The sequence below is a fragment of the Pyrus communis genome, chromosome 12, assembly GCF_041283825.1.
Source record: "Pyrus communis isolate YQ-2024b chromosome 12, ASM4128382v1, whole genome shotgun sequence".
Classification (NCBI taxonomy): domain Eukaryota; kingdom Viridiplantae; phylum Streptophyta; class Magnoliopsida; order Rosales; family Rosaceae; genus Pyrus; species Pyrus communis.
The window spans coordinates 7,684,267-7,700,441 of NC_142576.1; the positions used below are offsets into that span (position 1 = coordinate 7,684,267).

Below are 16,175 nucleotides of genomic sequence, written 5' to 3' on the forward strand. Positions count from 1 at the left end.
TTTTCAAAAAAAAAATCAGTCTTTAAATTATAAAATCTACCAATTACATCCCTAATATTAGATCTGAAACTAGTATAATCAATTTTTTGTCAATTTAAGTCACATTATTTGCATGTGATACATATTGGAGAGTAGATTGATAAATTTTTCATAAAGAAATAGTGTATGGAGTTAACTTTAGAGAATAAATTAGGTATTAGATTTGCAACCTATATGAAATGTTAAATGCTTATAAGCAGGAAAATGACGGTATTACACTCTAAAGTGTGTCAAGTGACTTAAGTTGATGAAAAATTGGATAAAATAGCTTTGAATATAATAGTAGGGATGAAATTAGCAATTTTTCATGAAATTACGGACTTATTTTACCAAAAAAATAATTCAGCGATCTAATTTTTACTGAGGTGATAATTCACAAACAAATCGGTACTTCAGCCAAAAGTCAATGTTGTTGTTTTAACTAGGGCTGGAAAAAATTCCCAAAAATCCTGAACCATACCAAACCGAAAATTTTAGTACCAATCCCAAACCTATACACACACACACACACTGTTTAATCAACCAAGCAGTTCATTTGCCCAATAACTTCTTTTGGAAGATAGCCAACCTATATCCACCCACCTTTTCCTTTTTTAATTCTTTCTTTGTCTGTCATCTTCGCTAACCATTCATTTCTTATTTTATTTTTTGATAACATCATTATCTTCTCACTCCCACAGAGTCACAGAGAGCCATCATTTCTCTCTCCCTCCACCGACTCCCTTAAATGCAGAAGCAAGCCCAAGGCTTCAAAATCCTTTCTCAATCTTCAAAAGCAGCCACACCCGCAACCCATACCCAACCCAATCGTTCTTCCAAGACATCAGATCCATCGCTGCAAAGTAGAGTAGCCATTCGATGGCGATTTCGTTTGGTAAGACATGAAAAACTCACACATCGACGATGATCGGTACCTGATTCTGTTTGATGCACTTCGCAAAGCCCTCCGACTCCTGAAGGCAACAAAGACAAGCCTAGGAATGAGAAAGATGGAGATGGGGTGGAAAGGTCGACGAATCTGGGACGAGGTGTGGCCGTGTGGGCGGAGGTCTATAAATCCAGAACCATACCGAAATCCCGAAAAAATTTTGGGAATACCGAAATTTCGGATCGGTTTTGGTTTCTGAAATCTTGTCCCAAAAAAATTGGTTTGAAATTTGGGATTCCATACCGAACCAGCCCTAATTTTAACACTATACCGATTGGATTGTAGATCTAATATGTAATAGTAAAATGATAACCAAACAATCGTGACCCACAAATATTCTCTTTCCCATAACCACTCAAGTCTTCTCCTCTTATATTAACTTGCTCTAACTTGCAAGTTGCAACACATACGTAGTATACATGAGTAATTTTATTTATTCTTATCAAGAAATTAAAATGGTAAGCATTAATATTAACATGTTCTACTATCTAAACTATCTTTTTTTTTTTTAAGGAAAACTAATGAAAATGACTTAAAAACTTTGAGTGTTAACAAATAACCACCCATTAACTTTATTTAATGACAAGGACAAGAGAAAGAAAAAAAATTAAAAAATATCTAACAAAAGTGTGTGTAAAGCCTGCATTTCTATCAATACATGATCCACCACTTACAGAGAAGAACAATATGAGGAATGATTTTTTCAAACCGTCAGTCAGTAGTCATTTTCCAATCAAAGGTCCATCTCTCTTCAAATCTCTTAGAATTCAACTATGTTTCAATCTCCAATTTCCGAACATTCAAACGGATCTCAAAGTCCTATTGATTCAAGCAAATGAACTTGATGATCAACAAAGCATACGATTTCCATACACCTATGTCAATACATGATTTGCCATCGTGATGACGACGGTGATGATCTTCCTGCTAATCAGATTGATCTAAGGGGATGGACCCCATCATTCGCATCCCCATGTTGTAGTTGGATATTATCTCCACTATTTGCATCCCCATGTTGTAAGACATTATCATCTGGTGTTGGTAGGGATATTGGGGTAATGCTAGTAAACTTTTGTGATGTCATGTTCCTCCTCCATGATTTAATAAGAATTTCATGCTCCCAACTCTAACCGCCATGTTGATGGTATGATGGAAATTATGATCCCAATAGGAAAGTTGTTGATGTTGCTCACCTTCGACTTCTTTTCTGTGGTAATTGCAAGCAGAGCAGTTAAGGCCCTTAAGGGCTTCGATGGTGCCTTCTTCTCCATTAGGCATGAATTCACCACAATCATCCGTAGCAGTCCCTCATACGACTGCTACATGGTTCTTAAGGCACTCCTTGTACCTCACCCCATTGTGCCCAACTTTTTTATTATTAAAAATGTTGTGTTTGTAGGGCACAACATTTGCATTTGGTGGAGGAGAAGAGGAAGCTGCAGATGAGCGGACAATACAAGAAAATTAAGTAATTGGTGTAGAAAGTTAAGAAATTGAAGAGATATACAGAAAATTTGATGAGTATTGAAGAAAATTAGAAGAAGAAAATGTGTTTGGAAGGTGAGAATGTGCCAAGAAAATTCAAGAAGATGACAGAGAAGACTGTAGTACAATTAAGTTTCATAAACAGTGTAGTACTATTAAGCTTCTTAAACCAGTGTTCCAACCCGATTTAGACCAAATAGTTCAATTAGGCGGGGAAGACTTAGGCGATCGCCTAGGCGCTCGGCGGGCTAGGCAGTGCTACATGGTAGTGTAGGCGGTTTGAATCTTGCTGCAAATCCCAAACTTTCGATCTCTTATGTAGCAGCAGAGCCTTGGCGAATTTCTGCAGCTCGTCTCTGTGAAGATGGGGGGAGGGAGAGTGCGAAGAAAGAAAGATTACCGGTGAATTTCTGCAACTCGTCTCTGTGACGATGAGGGAAGAGAGAATGCGAAAATAGACTGAGAGAGAAATAGACAATTAAACATTTCAATCTATGGTATGTTCTCCAGCTCATCTGTGAAGATGAGGGAAGTGAGAGTGCGAAGAGAGAGAGAGAGAGAGAGAGAGAGAGACTGAAACATTTCAATACATGATGGCACAACTTGAGGACTAGTATCTCAAATCCAAGGAAAAACTGATGGTTTTAATTATCAAAACCATGGACGCTGATGGTTTTAATTATCAAAACCACCCAAGGTGGTGGACGAGTGATGTGAAAGAGGTGAGGTGCTGATGCTTTTAATAATGAAGACCACCCACTATGTGGCCTTTTTATATTTTTAAAAGTTTGGGATTATATATATATATATATATATATATAAATTATTTAGATAATATTTTATTTTATTTTCCTAGGCAAGCATATATATGTACATAAAACATTCACATATGTATGTTCTTCTATAAGAAATAACATATTAGTTAATAATTATTTACATTTGATATAGTAAATTTAATTAATTCATAAAATATATAAGAAATTTACCTAAATCCGCCTAGGCCGCCATCTGACTAGCGCATAGCGTTTTTTAGAACCTTGTCTTAAACAATGTATCACCATTAAATTTCATAAACAGTGTAGTACCGTTAAGTTTCATAAACAATGCTGTAAGTTTCATAAACAGTGTCGTAAGTTTTCATAAACAATGTAGTAAGTTTCATAAACAGTGTCGTAAGTTTCATAAACAGTTTGTGCAGGGACGCGTGGGTCCACATGTCAAATTTTTTTTAATATTTAAATTATGTCTTTTTCATTAAAATTTAAGTTCTTTTGTCTTTTTTTATTAAAATTTAAGGGTTTTTCATTAAAATTTAAGTTTTTTTAATTAAATAAAGTTATAGCATGATTTTTTTATTAAAATAAACTTAGCCCAAGTCCTTTTTATAAAAGTTTCAAATTTTTTTTATCAAATATCTAAACTATCTACTTATAGAACTTTGTTTATCAACCAAAACTCCAACAAGATACCTTTCTAATCCTCTCACCAACATTGAAAATTACAAAAACGTGGGCAATTTAATCATTATATCTAAAATAAATTTTACTGTTTCTTACACTAACCTCATAGCCATGTGAACATAACATACCCTATTTAAAAATAAAAAAACAAATAAGAAAACTCAACTTCTCTCCTTCTCATCCTCTCTGCATTCCCCCATGTTCTCCCGTCCTCTCCTTTTCTTTTCCCTTTTTTCATGTTTCTTTTACTTTTTACAGTTGTCATCCATGCTCATTAAGGATAAGTCGTAGTAAAATAAAAGACAAATTTAGTTGCACAGGTAGAGCGTGTGTGCTGAGTGCCATTGTTTTATGAAAAGATAACCTAAAATTGCATAAACTAGTTGTCAAAAAAAAAAATTTACTTTTATTTAATACAAGCAATATTACTATTGTAGTTTACATTAAGGAGACGATTAAAGTTGAAACCCGAAACGCAGATGGATAAAGAGAAACATCCTAACTACAAAAACAATTCACTACTTACGTTGTTGGTTTAACATCATTTCACACCACAAGGTTTGGAGGTCCTTTGCAAAATGAGCCATGAGGTTCTAATTTTTGCATATTACACCATGTGATTTCTGAATTGCACTAATTTAAGCTCTCTGTCAATTTCAACATCTAATTAGACGTTAAGTGATGACGTAGCATAAACTAGACCCGTATTTGAGGCAGAAGTTGACCTTCAATTTCATAAAAGGATTAGAAGAGTAAAATACTAAACGGTGAAATTGACGGTTAATGTGTGCTTCAAATGTGAGCTCGAACAATGTCACGTCAACACTTAACGTCTAATTAGACAATAAAATTGACGAAACGTTAAATTTATACAATTTAGGAATCAAGTGTTGTAATATCAGAAACTTAAAAACCTCGTAATTTATTTTTCAAATGATCACAAAAACCTTGTGGTTAAAAAAACAATTAACTACTTGGTTGGTAGTCTATCAAAATCGTAAAATCTTGGCCAGCAGAAATGTAGAACTTTGAATATCTTTTTGGCAATCAATTCTAAAGATCAAATGAATGACGAGAAATTTTTTCAAGTTCCGAGCTCATTAGCTAACATGGAGTTCCACCAACCTTGACCTGACACCTCTACACATTTCAACTCCAACCCACATTTTAAACATAAATAATAATAAATAAATAACACATATTGGGGTTTGGACCCCACTAGTCTCTTCTTCCTATCTCCCTTCTTCGCGAAACTGAAAGGCATTACACCGGCCAGCCTTCTTTCTTCCTCTCCCTTGCCGTCTTATGCACACCAGCAACCAAGCAATCTCCGACCAAAACATCCAGGATTTTTGCATTTACATTATTCAAATTATAACTCAACAATTAATTTCAAAATTATGCCCTATTTTAAAATCATATTTCAGTTAGGAAAGACTATCGAAGAAGAAGATGGTATCAAATTCATATTTCAGTTGCACGATAAAGACTAGAGTTTCAAGTGGGTGTTCATAGTGGTGGGAGTGATGTGGTTGTTGGGTGGAGGGCATCAACATCAAGTGGGTGATCTTGGCAGTGGTCGTACTGGACATTCAGATGCAGGTGGTGGTGACACTTTGGTCGGAGATTGCTTGGTTGCCGGTGTGCATAGAGACAGTGAAGGAGAGGGAAGAGAGAAGGCTGGTGTTGTATTGATGAAATGCCTTTTCCAAAGGAGGAGAGAGGAAGAAGAGACTAGTGAGGCCCAAATCCTAGACCTGGCATTCGTGTCGTGTGTTCCTGTGTTCGTGTCGTTTTCGTGTCATACTCGATATCTTAAAGGGTAGTGTCGTGTAACACCCGTTAAAATAAAAGGGTAAAATGATCCGACCCAAAATCGACCTGATAATATTAACAGGAATATGACCCGACCCGTTATCCATTAAGGAAAATATATTTTAAACCAATAAATAATCAAATGAAAAACATAATACTAAATAAGTATATACATACCATATTATCACATTCAAAACATAAAAACACATTTGTCTTTCAAGTATTACATATTTACATACCCAAAATAAGAGCATAATAATAAATAAATAAACATTAGAACATTACAAAATAGCAAATATTCAAAAGATTTGCAAAATTAAGGGAGTTATGTTTCAAGGTTTGTAACCTTGCACATTTTCTTACAATCAAACTCTTCAATTTTCATCAATCACTATGGGAAACGGTATTGGAATTTTGGCTTGATATATTGTCTTCAAAAGTTATATTGATGATATTTTCAGTGAGACTTTCTACATTGGCACTCTTCTCATTTATCCTATTTCTATTGTTTAAGTAAAGTGACACACCCCGACCGAGATCAGGGCGTGCTGGCCATCACACGAAGGTGACGTAGCCATGTGCACGTGCGGAAGCTAATAGAACAGTAATAAAAAGTACGAGTAAATAAAAACCAACTAGCACACAATGTACTAATACAAGTGCTAGCGTGTGAGTCACAAATTCAGAGCCAGACAACAGCAGTCCAAAAGAAAAAAAAAGCGACAATAGTACACCCGAAGGTGACCCTACTATGATAGGTGACTGTCAGAAGTGCCGGAAAAGCCCTCTGGGAAACCACCGGAACTGCTACTCAACTAGAACCTGGAGGGGCGCAAAACAAAAGCGTGAGTGGGCAAAAACAAAGCTCTTTGAAAACCATTTAGCAAAATATAATCTAACCCCTCGCCGTAAAACCTGTATACTTCCCAGAAAATAAACATATATACGTATGTATAAATATGCTAAACATGCTCAAGGGTAAACCAATCATGCTCCATAATATGCCATGTCGGAACCTCATAATGAAATGCAAGTGCTCAGGTATAACTCAAATCAATAGTATAACATCTGGCAGCCGGAGTCACCTAACGTGACCTGTACGGCTGCATATAGAGCTCAAATCTCAAACTTAATAACTGAACCTGCCCACGAGTCGGAACCACCTAAAGTGGTCTGTACGACAGGCTTGGGTGTAACATATATATACGCTCTAGTGCTACGATCACGTGAAGGCTGTGCGAATAATCGCGGGTCACCTACAAGTCGGAACCACCTAATGTGGTCTGTACGACAAGACTGTGCACCTAACTTGGATCCAAGCTGAGCGTGTGGTGTGGGAGGTGAACATCACGTGAAGGACTGTGCCCTACTCTGGGCGGGAGCACTAACACCGGGGGTGCAGGTTATGAGCTCACTAAGCATCTCAAACTACTGCTGAATGTAAATATGAATACCACTTACCTGGCACTTACCTGTGCGTCCACAACACCCAATATGCATATGTATATGCATGCCACTACTAATGCATGCAATTACGCATAAACGATAATAATAAAGTGCATGGCATAACATAAATAACCCTTTTTAAACAATTTCTGGGAATATAAATGTATATAGGTATATACGGAAAACAAAAGCCCACTCACTGGTATGTGGAAGGGTCGTAGCCCCCCTCCCTTGAGTGCGAACGCTCGTCCTCGGGGTACGTGTCACCTATATGCGAAATAACTATAAAAACGTTAACTTTAAAGCACATAACCAACTTCTCGTAATAACTTCTCATACATTGCTCAAAATGGACAAATGAATATACCAACGTGCTCTACACAACCTCAGGATCACAACCATATTTTTAGAAAAAAATTTCCTCCGCCGCACATGCCCCCACGCGCCGGCCAAGGCACGGCCACACGCGCCGGCCACGCGCAAGCACGTGTGGCGCACACTGACGGCGTCAACTGACGCCGTTAGGAATATTCCGTCAAAACTGACAGATTCCGTTAACGGCGTCAGGAATATTCCGTCACCTTCTCCGTTCAGTCTCCGGTGCCGTCGCTGGCGCCGGAAAACTGGAAAAACTTCGAACCTTGTTTTCTCGTTCATTTCTCAACCATTTTCCAAGATTTTTGCACCAAAATGACACTTAGGACTAGGAGAACATAAATAAACTACTTTTAAGGGTTGAAAACCACTAGATTTTACCTGTCCAATTCTCCCAAATCCGGCCAACTCCACAACCAACGATCCCGACGTCCAAACTCGTCCAACGAACTACTCCGACACTCCTTGGGACCTCACTAAGACACCTATGAGCTTCAAAAACCCAAAAACATACTAGATTAATCTTGCATGAATAGTACCAAGTCGGACCACTTCGAATCGACGTGAAAACGAAGGATTTCTCACCTGAAAATGGTATGGTTGTGCTCGCCTCGACCTCACGAGTTCAATGGTGTCCTTGGTTTCCTCGATCTGTGATGGTTTGGGTGAGTTTGTTGTTTGTCTGTACGTTTACAGTGGAAATGGGAGCTCGGGGGAGAGAGAGACAGATAGGGAAAAGAGACAGAGAGAGACAGGAAGTGTGAATGTGTGTGTGTGTGGCCCAGCACATGCCACAACACACAAAACAACCAATAATGTCAAAGAACGAACTAGGGGTAATTTAGTCATTTCACATGTGCGTTTCGATATTTCCGGGACGGGATGTCACATAAAGTCTTTAATAGTTTTTTTAATTAATTTAGAAGTGTGAAAAATATATAAACTCTCGTAATGACAAGCTTTACAACTTTCGTGAAGGGTTTAACTTTGAAATGTGCCACTATAATCATATAAATCATATATCAAAATTTAACTATCGATTGTTGTTTACCTTTATGCTTCATTTTTCTCACCAAATTTTTTTTTTTTTAGATTTTTATTTTATTTTTAAAACATGATCTATTAGAGGATATAGGAAGATGAACGGTTTGAATCGTTGATATTATGTTCAGAGTTTTACCGTTAGTGAAAATATTGCTTGGCGTTTATAAAGTCTCTACAAACTATATAATATCGACTCATATTTCAATTAACCATAAATATCGGAACGTGATATCAAAGATCTGAACCGTTCATATTCCTACATCCCCTAGAAGATCATGTTTTCAAAAAAGAAAATTTTAAAAATGAAATTCAATATAAAAAATAAAGCCTAAACGACAATTGACGGTAAAATACAAATTTAAGGTTTATGGATTATAGTGTCGGATTTTGAAGTTGACCCCTTTATGAAAGTTGTAAAACTTGTTACTACGAGTGATTGCATATATATATATATATATATATATATATGTTTTTTTACATTTCTTACACTTCTACAATAATTATTATTAATTTTATTACTTTTATACTCAAATAAAAAACACTATTCATGATGATTTGGAGGGTTTTAAAAATCTAAACGATAATGTAAGTGTAACCATTGTCTACGCGTGGAGGAATGATGAATCACGAGTGTTTATATATTTTTTCACATTTTTCATACTTGTAGGATGTCTTATTGCCTATACTAATACTATACTAGTTGATTTTAATTTTGGACAACATGTTAAGTAAAATTTATCCTATTAATGATAATAAGAAACTCTCATAATAAAAATAAATAAATGAATAAAACTTAATTTTTTAAACTCATATAGAATAATAATACAAAAATATATATTTAATATAGAATATACCAATATATACAATATGACTATTGTATTTTATAATAATTTTTTTAGTAATTAAACTTTAAAATTATAATTTATTTTTCTTAACGGATCGAAATGGGTTACCCGTGTATATAACTGTTATTAACGGGTCACCTGATTAGTTATTGTGTTGATCTGAAACATGTTATTTTTGTATCATGTTAACGTGTCGTGTAAGAAACTACTTGGTCTACCAAATCCCAATATGTTTTATTTTTTAATTCTAAAACAGTATGTTGGTGTAGGAAATGTGTACAAGTGTCAAGTTCTGGTTGATGAAACTCCATGTCAACTAACGAGCCGGTGGGAAAATTTCTCACGTATGACGCGACAAAATGAACGCGACAAAATGAATTGATTGAACAAACGAGAAAGTAAAGAAGCCGAAAGGGTACGGCCGTCGTCTCCCGACAAAGCGCCCTGTGTTTTCATATCGTCAGACTCTGCTATCATTCCTGAAATAGGCTGCTTACCGTCAAGGGCGGGCCTAATCCCCAGGCCCACATGTATGAAGGTTAAAAGTTCCCGCTGTTCTGAGCCCTGCATGGCCCCTCTCTGGCGCGCTTTTGTATGCAATAAAACACCACACTTACAATGCTTCCGTATGCCTTTGGTTAGCTTTGTGCAATAATGCTGCTTTTGGTCTCTGCCTTGGGTAACACTCGTATCCGTACACTCCGTTTTGGAATAGGATCCTATACAGATTCTGTTTGTAAGGGTTCTAAAGATCATTCCATCGTGTTCGTTCATCTGACATCTTACAATCAGAAATTATTTTAAAAATTTTAATTTAAAATCGAATATAAATAGTACCTGACGAAAACTGATCACACGATATACGATAAACGAATACGATGAAGTGATCCCTGAAATCCTCACAAAGAGGATCTAGAGAGAAATCCTCATCCCTCCATTTTGTGTAAAAAAAAGGGCCACATGGCCTACTAATTTTTCACCTTTTTACTCGTACATCTCTTGATTTGGCAGTTAACTTAATGGAGGCTTATTTTTTGGGTTGATTTAATTGCGACTCACAAGTTACAAGGATGGTATATGTGGTATTCTACCCCGGAATTTTATTTACTTATTTTATTATTTTGGAAAAATAATTTCAAGGGCATTTTAGTCATTTTAGATTTTACTTTGGTGTTTGAAGGTGAATTTAATTAGAATAGACGGATAGAGTTTGATTCTACAAGTGTTTAAGAAAAAACCATTCGTGAAGAGATTTAGAACAAAAAACTTAAAAGTGTTTTAAGTGAATGGTTTGTGTAATGTACGTGCTCATAAACTTCTTATTTTCAGAAAAATTAAAACTATGAATTATTATGAGGTTTGATCTGTTTTCAATTTAAGAATATTTGATTTCGTGTAAATATTTATGGTTGGATATATATAGACATTCTATGTGGAATTACTTGAGATTGTTGATGGTGCCTGAGTTACAAGTTGCAACATTATAGCTAGTAAAACTCTTGTTTGATTTCGTGTAAACATTATATTAGAACTCTTGCTTTGTTTACGATTATTATCTTCGTTTTTCCATATATGCTGCTGAGTTACAAGTTGCAACAAATTATGAATTAAATAACAAGTTGACCACATCCATGCATGCCTCCTAACTTTTGTAAAACAAAGAGAAGACATTCTTCTCTCTTTCTAGTAGAACAAAGGCAAAAAAATAAAAAATAAAAAAAAATCTTAATTTCTTGATGCCTTGTGCATGAATAAACCCTAACTAATATTCAATTCACAAACTAGCACTGCCTTGGTTTTTCTAAATAATAAACTCTAGCAACATCGCATTCCCAAACGATTCGTTTGGAACTTCAATTATTAACTATGCCAACATTAAAAGATATTATACAAAAAAAAAAGTGACGTAGAATAAGTAACGAGTTTTACTTTTAAAAGAATTTATTTAACATTTTTTCTCGGACAATTAGTTAAAACCCTAAATATGTCAACAATGTCCCAGAAGATGGCTGTGTTTGATGTAAGATAATACATAATTACAAAAAATAATTAGGAGTTGTTCTTATTCGATCTCTACCAGCAGTCCTTGCTGGTATGCAAATTCAAGCATGCGGCAATATTTTATAAGTCGTCAGGCGAGCTATAGATTGTCATAAAAAACCCTATCAATTATAGGACTTTTTTCTTACATTTCGGCTTCATTCAGAAACGTCGTCAGAAGACATATTACATAGATATATCCAACAAATTGTAATGAAGCATAAAATGAGTAAATTTCAAACAATTTGTTGAAAGTCGAGTTCATTGAAAAACGAAAAGATCTACAAAGATTAATAAAAAGATTCTAAGTGTAAATCTCACGCAAATGTTGATAGTGAAATTGTAGTTTATTGATAATATATTAGGTTAGATCAAGACACATGCACGACCTTAACCTTTTCATCATAGTTTAGAGCAATACTTAACTACTTAAATATGAGTAGAAATTTGTAAATTTTTTGTGAATGATTTACAGAACTTGTGCTTATATTCAGAACCGTTCATATTATAAATCTCTGTAAAAATCATCTTTGTAAAACGTGAATAAAACTAAGGTTGTTAAGTCAATTAACTATAACAAATAGATAAACGGTTTGTAACACTTTTACCATTTCCATTCATCTATTCTTATACAATTCGATGACTAAATGACCTTAGTTTTAATTGATTTTTTGTATACATGACTTTTATAGAGTGACATATAATATGAATGGTTCTGATCATAAGCACAAAGATCTATGAACTAGAAACGAAGAGTTTTAAATAGGAACTCGTACTCATCTTTAAATAGTCAATCCATAATTTATCCATCCATGCACGCCGAATGCTCTTTTAGTTGACCAAAATAAGCTCTTGATTAATCTTGACACATTACACACACACACACGTTTTTTAGTTGACCAAAATAATTCTTCAATCTACTAGAAGTGCCATTCATCAGGACAATTCATTGTTTATTAAATGTAATGTTGTGTTAATTAGCATGCATTGAGAAAGTATGAATTATTAACTTTATGAAAGGAATAGCCACACAATACTACGGTCTGGTGATATTTCTCTTCACTTATAAGTGAGAAGTCTTGGGTCGAATCTCGTGGATGGTGAATTCGATACCAAATTAAATTGTCCATTGTATGGCTTAGCCGAACTTCCCCTCCCCTTAATGTAAAAATATATCGTTGTACCAAAAAAAAAAAAAAACTTTATGAAAGGAATATAAATTATATAATGTTGGTTAAAAGAGAGTTTTTATTTTTATTTTTATTTTTATTTATGGGTTAAAAGAGAAATGCAAATGTGTTTCTCCAAAAATAATAAAAAGCATAAAGAAATCATGTTTTAGGTCATCTTTGTTGACCTTGTTCCTCTAATATTATTCCATAAATTCAGAAGTTTTTTGCCTGAGCTTAAAGTCAAGCCGTCTTTCACAAAAAATAAAAAGGAATCACCAAATAATTTCCGCATATCATTTTCCTTCCTCTTCAATTCGTACCTATGTTTATTTATAAATTTTAGATTGAATAAATAAAAAATTCAAAAAAATAAAATAAACAAAGGTAAAAGAGAAAATGTCACGAAAATCATTTTTCAATAAATATAAAGAGCAAGAAAAAAAAAATCCAAACTTGAAACGGCACTTACCATTAAAGAAAATAAATATCAATAAATTAAGAGTTTATTGACAGTGTTAGATAGCTAAGAGCAGTTGCACCGAGGAACCTTTAGGCCGGCACCCAACCAAATTATTGGCCTGGCACCCAGCCAATCCACTCCAGCCGAGCAGATAGGCTGGCACCCAGCCCAAGCTGGTCTCTAGGCCGGCTCAAAATGTGATGAGCCCTTGCCTGGCCTACATGACGCCAAGCGATACCGTCACGCCTCCCTCGATCCGAATTTGACTCCCTGGGTGTGGAGCACCTCCTTGGCAAGCTCCCGCGAGGAGACGACGACGAGGTTGCGCTGCCCCATGCAGAGGAGGAAGCAGTCGCAGAATTTCTTGGGGAGGTTGGTGAGAGGTTGTTTGTAAAGCAAAACCACCCCAGTAAACTCCAATGGAAACTGAGCTTCAATCGAGAAGTTATCTTCTTCTAGCTGTGGACCTTCGTAACTCCCACAAACTTACCTTCGTGACTCAACTTTGGAGCTTCAATCGAAATGGAGAGGTGTTTCAGTTGTGGGTTGCGATGTTTCAGAATGTGGGTTGGGTTCCAGAGGGAAGAAGAAAAAGCAGGGAGTCCAGAGAGAAGAAAAAGAAGGGAAGAAGAAGAAGAATTGGTGAAACTGTGCTTGATTGCACAGTTGGAAAATCAGGGAAGAAAGTGGGAAAAGTGGGAAGAAGAAGAAGAAGGGAGTCCAGAGAGAAGAAGAAGAAGCCAAAAATTTAAAATTAAATTATTATTTTATAATAAAATAATAATATTTTAATAAAATGCACTAGGCTATTTTTTTTAGGTGTGGAGATGTTTTGGTCTATTACTGTTCACTGTGTTTTATTACTGTTCACTTGTGTGGATAAATGCGCTGGGTGCTGGCGCAAAGTCTTTAGGGGTGGAACTGCTCTAAGGAGCAATGGTCCGTTAGGTTAAGATTTTCATATTTTGTGAGTTTTTTGGGCTTCTGAAAGAATAGACTGTTTTTCAAAGCCACCAACTGATCTCATTTTTTAAAAAATCACATAATTAATAGTCTTTTCGGCCGTGAAAAAATAATATCTTGTAACCAAACATATAAAAAAAAAAATCACGTAATTATTAATAGCATATTTTATATTGTGGTTAAGTCAACTTCTTGTTGAACCTGTCTGGGCTCCTACCTCTCAATATTATTTAAAATTATGCATAATTGAAGGTTGCCCTACTTAATTTGGTTTCATAGGTGAAACGAATATATTTAATCTATTGGTGTGCTTATATGAAGTAAGGTCAACATATCAAATAGGTGTTTAGAAAACTTGAACAACTTATCGTATATGTATGTTTACTAAGTATGTTTGTGTCAACTTTTATCATAAAATGCCATATCTCATAAGCTTTTTGATCGATGGTTCAATGTTAATCTAACTTACGTAACTTCCACTTGCATGTTGGTGTAGTTAATTAATAAATTAATAATCATTTTCCCGGTCTAGTAATTGAGGGAGGCATCACATATCACAAATTGCACAAACGTGTCGCTTTGTAGTAGATTCATTGTTAGGCTAACTACGACTTTACATTATAAGTTTGGAGTGATTTTTAAAATATGTTGCAAACTTTGAATTTTCTCACATCACATCACGCTATGAGATTTTAAATTTTTATTAATTTATAGTTTTTGTCTATTTGACTATATGATCTATCATTAAATTGATGACGTGACAAACATGTGATCCACTTATGAGTTGATGTGAAGGTCACAATTACAACACATGGATGAAAACTAGTAATCTGATCTCCTTTCGAGTATAACTTTTATGTAACAAGAATGGTCAATTCGTTGCTACCTTGTGAAAAATTTAAAGGAATGACAATGCATGATTAATTTAGAATACCACCATTATAGATCTTAGATCTAGAAAAGTTTCTAGACTCTCATGTCCTTCTTCGAAATAGTATCCCGAACCCTACATTTAAAGTTTACGCATGTACTTGCATTTCACTTCATCTACACTGCTACAATAAGAATGGTTATCGACATAGTAGGATTGGTGTCAACATCGTTGCCGTTGTCCCTCTCCCTCTCTTTCCTCCTTTCTTTTCTCCCCATCTAACCCAACCCAGGCCGTGAGATTTTAGTAAATACTCATTAATGTATTATTATATCGTTCTCTGGATAATTAATAATCAACAATAAGCTAAAGATTTCAAGAGAATAAAGAGCAATAAAACCTGATTGACGAATATAATAAAATCAATAGCGCCAATTGGTTCTCTTCTATTCTTCTTATAATCTACATCACAATATGGAATATTAGAATCATCCAGTGTTTGTTTAATAAATTATTGAAAACAAAATATAAATTCATAGTTTCGGTTCCCTCAAATTACAATCTTCAAGATCACGTGAGAGTTGATTTACATATTCAGTAGAAATAGAAAGATTGAGAATTTGAAAGAAAAAGAGGATTGCAAATGGACTTAGGTTTTACAACTTTATATGTTGAAGAAGAAGGTAAAATATGTCGAAAAATTATTATTATTATAATATTAAATTTATTCATTGAATGGAAATTAGAAGTTAAGCATTTTGGTAGAAAGATGCGTCTATTCAAATGAAGAGTTGCAATTTTTTACTCTTCTTGAATAGTCACATGCTTCCAAAAAAGGTATCTCAAATTCTACATTAGGGAAGCCCCTATAATCAATTGATAATTTTTTTATTAGTTACATAATTATACATAGAATGCATTAAATATTAGAGAGTCTCATTGAGTCCATATAAGAGAGTATTTAACACAATTGTGGTTTATTGAAGCCTTGTAGTTTGGAGTGCTACTATTACAAGGATGTGATCATTGTGTCTTGGGAGACGAGCGCCAGTCAACCATAAGCACCGTAGTGGGACGTTAACTTGTCTTAAGGACAAAGTGTCCAACACTTGCTTCGACCGTATTTTCAAGTTTTTCTAATCCATTATGTCATTTTCATTTAACATTGGTTACTTATGTGTATGCATTACTTTGATATATCATTGAATGAATTATTTATGATTTTCTATGAA

General features: G+C 34.9%; 1 long non-coding RNA gene across 1 annotated transcript; it reads right to left on the bottom strand.

Annotated features, from left to right (window-relative positions):
- Positions 1-1,493: 1,493 nt before the first annotated feature.
- LOC148692266 (uncharacterized) lies at positions 1,494-3,175 on the bottom strand. Its single transcript, XR_015953999.1, has 2 exons — positions 2,606-3,175; positions 1,494-2,403 (listed from the first exon to the last, which is right to left on the bottom strand). It is a non-coding gene; the product is annotated as an uncharacterized LOC148692266 (long non-coding RNA).
- Positions 3,176-16,175: the final 13,000 nt, after the last annotated feature.